The sequence below is a fragment of the Nerophis ophidion genome, linkage group LG20 (genome assembly GCF_033978795.1).
Source record: "Nerophis ophidion isolate RoL-2023_Sa linkage group LG20, RoL_Noph_v1.0, whole genome shotgun sequence".
Taxonomy (NCBI): domain Eukaryota; kingdom Metazoa; phylum Chordata; class Actinopteri; order Syngnathiformes; family Syngnathidae; genus Nerophis; species Nerophis ophidion.
This window is the reverse complement of record NC_084630.1, coordinates 46,586,064-46,592,261: the sequence shown is the minus strand read 5'-3', so window position 1 is coordinate 46,592,261 and position 6,198 is coordinate 46,586,064. Positions and strand designations below refer to the sequence as shown.

The 6,198-nt window shown below is 39.4% G+C and overlaps 1 protein-coding gene across 1 annotated transcript in view; it reads left to right on the top strand.

The window, feature by feature from the left end:
- Window positions 1–5,565: 5,565 nt before the first annotated feature.
- The window catches only part of LOC133539229 (translation initiation factor IF-2, mitochondrial-like), a gene marked incomplete at its 3' end in the record, with an annotated part of 43,127 nt that continues 42,494 nt past the window's right edge, over window positions 5,566–6,198 (top strand). Inside the window, exon 1 of the mRNA XM_061881405.1 lies at window positions 5,566–5,707. The remainder of the gene's footprint in view (window positions 5,708–6,198) is intronic.

Sequence of the window (6,198 nt, the reverse complement as noted above, 5' to 3'; positions counted from 1 at the left end):
GTCCACAACTGCGTGAGCAAATAGTCAAACAGTTTAAGAACAACCTTTCTCAAAGTGCAATTGCAAGAAATTTAGGGATTTCAACATCTACGCTCCATAATATCATCAAAAGGTTCAGAGAATCTGGAGAAATCCCTCCACGTAAGCGGCATGGCCGGAAACCAACATTGAATGACCGTGACCTTCGATCCCTCAGACGGCACTGTATCAAAAACCGACATCAATCTCTAAAGGATATCACCACATGGACTCAGGAAGACATCAGAAAACCACTGTCACTAAATAAAGTTTGTCGCTACATCTGTAAGTGCAAGTTAAAGCTCTACTATGCAAAGCAAAATCCATTTATCAACAACATCCAGAAACGCCGCCGGCTTCTCTGGGCCCGAGATCATCTAAGATGGACTGATGTAAAGTGGAAAAGTATTCTGTGGTCTGACCAGTCCACATTTCAAAATGTTTTTGGAAACTATGCACATTTGTGTCCTGGAGAACAAAGAGGAAAATAACCATTCGGATTGTTATAGGCGCAAAGTTGAAAAGTCAGCATCTGTGATGGTATGGGGGTGTATTAGTGATTGTTGTAGGGTGAAAGTGTTGTAGGCAGCATGTGTGATGGTATGGGGGTGTATTAGTGCCCAAGGCATGGGTAACTTACACATGTGTGATGGTATGGGGGTGTATTAGTGCCCAAGGCATGGGTAACTTACACATGTGTGATGGTATGGGGGTGTATTAGTGCCCAAGGCATGGGTAACTTACACATGTGTGATGGTATGGGAGTGTATTAGTGCCCAAGGCATGGGTAACTTACACATCTGTGAAGGCACCATTAATGCTGAAAGGTACATACAGCTTTTGGAGCAACATATGTTGTCATTCAAGTAACATGATCAAAGACACCCCTGTTTATTTCAACAAGACAATGCCAAGCCAGGTGTTACAACAGCGTGGCTTCATAGTAAAAAAGTCTGGGTACTATACTGGCCTGCTTGAAGTCCAGACATGTCTCCCACTGAAAATTTTGAAGCCTAATACACGACAACAGAGACCACGGACTGTTGAACAACTTAAGCTGTACATCAAGCAAGAATGGCCAATAATTCCACCTGAAAAGCTTCAAAAATGTTTCTCCTCAGTTCCCAAACGTTTATTGAGTGTTGTTAAAAGAAAAGGTGATGTAACACAGTGGTGAACATGCCCTTTCCCAACTACTTTGGCACGTGTTGCAGCCATGAAATTCTAAGTTAATTAGTATTTGCAAAAAAAAAATTAAGTTTATGAGTTTGAACATCAAATATGTTGTCTTTGTAGCATATTCAACTGAATATGGGTTGAAAAGGATTTGCAAATCGTTGTATTCTGTTTATATTTACATCTAACACTATTTCCCAACTTCTGTGGAAACGGGGTTTGTAGAATACAAAAAAAATATATGTATATATAATAAAGAAAGTGGAAAGCCATAGGCTCACTCAGATTCAGTAAATAACTTAAATTGTGAACACAGCATCATCGTTTTCACAGCTTCTTTGTTGTTAGAGGTAGAGACTGTTTTAATGTAGAGTTCTAAATATTTTTTAAAGGCACAAAAGACAGGTCGGGTATTGAGAAACTTACATTTATGAATATAAAACTTAGCCAATAGAATAATGAGGTTGCAAAGGTAAAATTCCTTTTCAAATGTGTTTTCATAGAGTGTAAAACTAAATATCACATCTTTAAAACAAAGCACACATTTGTCATGAATGTTGTCCAGGATGAAGTGACACAAGGCTGCCATAGTGATGGAGGCCTTTCACAAGTACAAAACAAGTGCTTAACAGTCTCTGGAGGCATGGTACATAAGGTGCAACATGCATGGCACATAAGGTGCAGCATGCATGGTACATAAGGTGCAACATGCAAAGTACATAAGGTACAGGTAACATAAGGCGCAGGTAACATAAGGTGCAACATGCATGGTTCATAAGGTGCAGGTAACATAAGGTGCAACATGCATGGTACATAAGGTGCAGGTAACATAAGGTGCAACATGCATGGTACATAAGGTGCAGGTAACATAAGGTGCAGCATGCATGGTACATAAGGTGCAGGTAACATATGGTGCAACATGCATGGTACATAAGGTGCAACATGCATGATACATAAGGTACAGGTAACATAAGGTGCAACATGCATGGTACATTAGGTGAAACATGCGTGATACATAAGGTACAGGTAACATAAGGTGCAACATGCATGGTACATAAGGTGCAACATGCATGGCACATAAGGTGCAGGTAACATAAGGTGCAACATGCATGGTACATAAGGTGCAGGTAACATAAGGTGCAACATACATGGTACATAAGGTGCAGGTAACATAAGGTGCAACATGCATAGTACATAAGGTGCGGGTAACGTAAGGCGTAACATGCATGGTACATAAGGTGCAGGTAACGTAAGGTGCAGCATGCATGGTACATAAGGTACAGGTAACATAAGGTGCAGGTAACGTAAGGTGCAACATGCATGGTACATAAGGTGCAGGTAACATAAGGTGCAGGATGCATGGTACGTAAGGTGCAGGTAACATATGGTGCAACATGCATGGTACATAAGATAAAACATGCATGGTACATAAGGTGTGACATGCAGGATACATAAGGTACAGGAAACATAAGGTGCAACATGCATGGTACATAAGGTGCAGGTAACGTAAGGTGCAGCATGCATGGCACATAAGGTGCAGGTAACATGAGGTGCAACATGCATGGTACATAAGGGGCAACATGCATGGTACATAAGGTACAGGTAAAATAAGGGGCAACATGCATGGTACATAAGGTGCAGGTAACATAAGGTGCAGCATGCATGGCACATAAGTTGCAGGTAACATTAGGTGCAACATGCATGGTACATAAGGTGCAACATACATGGTACATAAGGTACAGGTAACATAAGGTGCAGGTAACATAAGGTGCAACATGCATGGTACATAAGGTGCAGGTAACATAAGGTGCAACATGCATGGTACATAAGGTGAAGGTAACATAAGGTGCAACATGCATGGTACATAAGGTGCAGGTAACATAAGGTGCAACATGCATGGTACATAAGGTGCAACATGCATGGTACATAAGGTGCAGGTAACATAAGGTGCAACATGCATGGTACATAAGGTGCAGGTAACGTAATGTGCAGCATGCATGGTACATAAGGTGCAAGTAAAATTAGGTGCAACAAGCATGGTACATAAGGTGCAACATGCATGGTACATAAGGTACAGGCAACATAAGGTGCAGGTAACATAAGGTGCGACATGCATGGTACATAAGGTGCAGGTAACATAAGGTGCAACATGCATGGTACATAAGGTGCAGGTAACATAAGGTGCAATATGCATGGTACATAAGGTGCAGGTAACATCAATGTCCTTCTTTTATGTAACCATCACAGTCTTTACAGGGTAATAACCAGGAATGATTTTAAAAGATATCTCTTTGACTTTGTTGCTAAGTAAACAGCTGTTAGGAAGGGAGCACGTTTTGAGCCAACAGATGTCATTCACAACATTATTCCAGAGAGAAATGACATAAGAGACAGACACAATCATTTTGGAATAAACTGCAGATTTTTCTGATCACAGCAAAGTTTCCCCACAGGAGTGTCAAGTGGATCATTCACTATTTCTACAGCAGAAAGAGGAGGTGTGTAAGCCCTGTACAACATAACACCTGTTGGAATGTACAACATAATAACACCTGTTGGAATGTACAACATAATAACACCTTTTGGAATGTACAACATAATAACACCTGTTGGAATGTAAAACATAACAACAACTGTTGGAATGTACAACATAACAACACCTGTTGGAATGTACAACATAACAACACCAGTTGGAATGTACAACATAACAACACCTGTTGGAATGTACAACATAACAACAACTGTTGGAATGTACAACATAACAACACCTGTTGGAATGTACAACATAACAAGTGTTGGAATGTACAACATAACAACACCTGTTGGAATGTACAACATAACAACAAGTGTTGGAATGTACAACATAACAACAAGTGTTGGAATGTACAACATAACAACACCTGTTGGAATGTACAACATAACAAGTGTTGGAATGTACAACATAACAACAACTGTTGGAATGTACAACATAACAACACCTGTTGGAATGTACAACATAACAACAAGTGTTGGAATGTACAACATAACAACACCTGTTGGAATGTACAACATAACAACACCTGTTGGAATGTACAACATAACAACACCTGTTGGAATGTACAACATAACAACACCTGTTGGAATGTACAACATAACAACAAGTGTTGGAATGTACAACATAACAACACCTGTTGGAATGTACAACATAACAACAGGTGTTGGAATGTACAACATAACAACAGGTGTTGGAATGTACAACATAATAACACCTTTTGGAATGTACAACATAACAAAACCTGTTGGAATGTACAACATAACAACAAGTGTTGGAATGTACAACATAATAACACCTTTTGGAATGTACAACATAACAACACCTGTTGGAATGTACAACATAACAACAGGTGTTGGAATGTACAACATAACAACAGGTGTTGGAATGTACAATGTGTCTCATCAATGATGTCATCCAGAACCAATTTTAAACGTTTAGCAAGAATAATAGCTACGATTTTATAGTCATTGTTTAGAAAGCTAATTTGGTTTGGTGATAAGGGTAGTAATAAGTAGGGCTGTGAATCTTTGGGTGTCCCACAATTCGATTCGATATCGATTCTTGGGTCGCGATTCGATTATATATCGATTTTTTCGATTCAACACGATTCTCGATTCAAAAACGATATTTTTCCGATTCAAAAGGATTGTGTATTCATTCAATACATAGATTTCAGCAGGATCTACCCCAGTCTGCTCACATGCTAGCAGAGTAATAGATTAAAAAAAAAAAGCTTTTATATTTGTAAAGGACAATGATTTATCAACTGATTGCAATAATGTAAATTTGTTTGAACTATTAAAGGAAGCAAAAATATGACTTATTTTATCTTTGTGAAAACATTGGACACAGTGTGTTGTCAAGCTTATGAGATGCCATGCAAGTGTAAGCCACTGTGACACTATTGTTCTTTTTTATTATTTTTATAAATGTCTAATGATAATGTCAATGAGGGATTTTTAATCACTATGCTGAAATGATAACTAATATTGATACGGGTGTCGATAATATTCACTACTTTTGGTTTGTTCTGTGTGGTGTTTGTGTCTCCTCTCAATTGTTCTGTTTATTGCAGTTCTGAGTGTTGCTGGCTCAGCTTTGCTTTTGGAATTGGATTGCATTGTTATGGTGTTGCTGTGTAGTGGTTTCTTGGGTTGATTAAAAAAAAAATATATATATATATTTGTTTTTAAATGAGAATTGATTCTGAATCGCACAACGTGAGAATCACGATTCAAATTCGAATCGATTTCCCCCACAGCCCTAGGATTAAGCCATTATGAGCTGCAGTTGCACTCCACGCCGCTGGGGGCGGTGACGTCACAAGTAGGCTGGGGCGGTGACGTCACCAGTATGCGTCTCAAAGTGTGATGGCGGCCTGCATGTCCGCAGGATGAAGTCTCCGTCAAAGTACAACTTAGATCTTCATTTTTCACTCTAAATACAACTTTTATCTTCATTTTTTCTTCCAAGACCGCGGTAAGTACAACTTATATCTTCATTTTTCACTCTGAATACAACTTATATCTTCATCCTTCCCTCTAAGACCGCGGTAAGTACAACTTCTATCTTCATTTTCCCCTCTAAATACAACTTCTATCTTCATATTTCCCTCTAAATACAACTTCTATCTTCATATTTCCCTGTAAGTACAACTTACAAGCAGGGGCGTTAAAGGAGACGGATTGTAGGGGCCCAGAGAGGCCCCTAATGATGCTGAAATGATGTGTTGGGGGCCCTGTAAAAATTATTTTCATGGGGCCCAAAACCCTTAGCGGCGCCCCTGGGCACAAGTGCAAGCTACTTAACAAGAACATGGTGTGTCTTTCTTCCCCCTGCTCGTGTTGTCACCAGGGATGAGAATGAAGATGTACAAAATCAGATGAACATTTTTTAATCCTAAAACATGACACCCGAGTGTCTGCCAGGGGGGTCTGGGGTCTTGATCATTTGGCGATATTGCCATATTT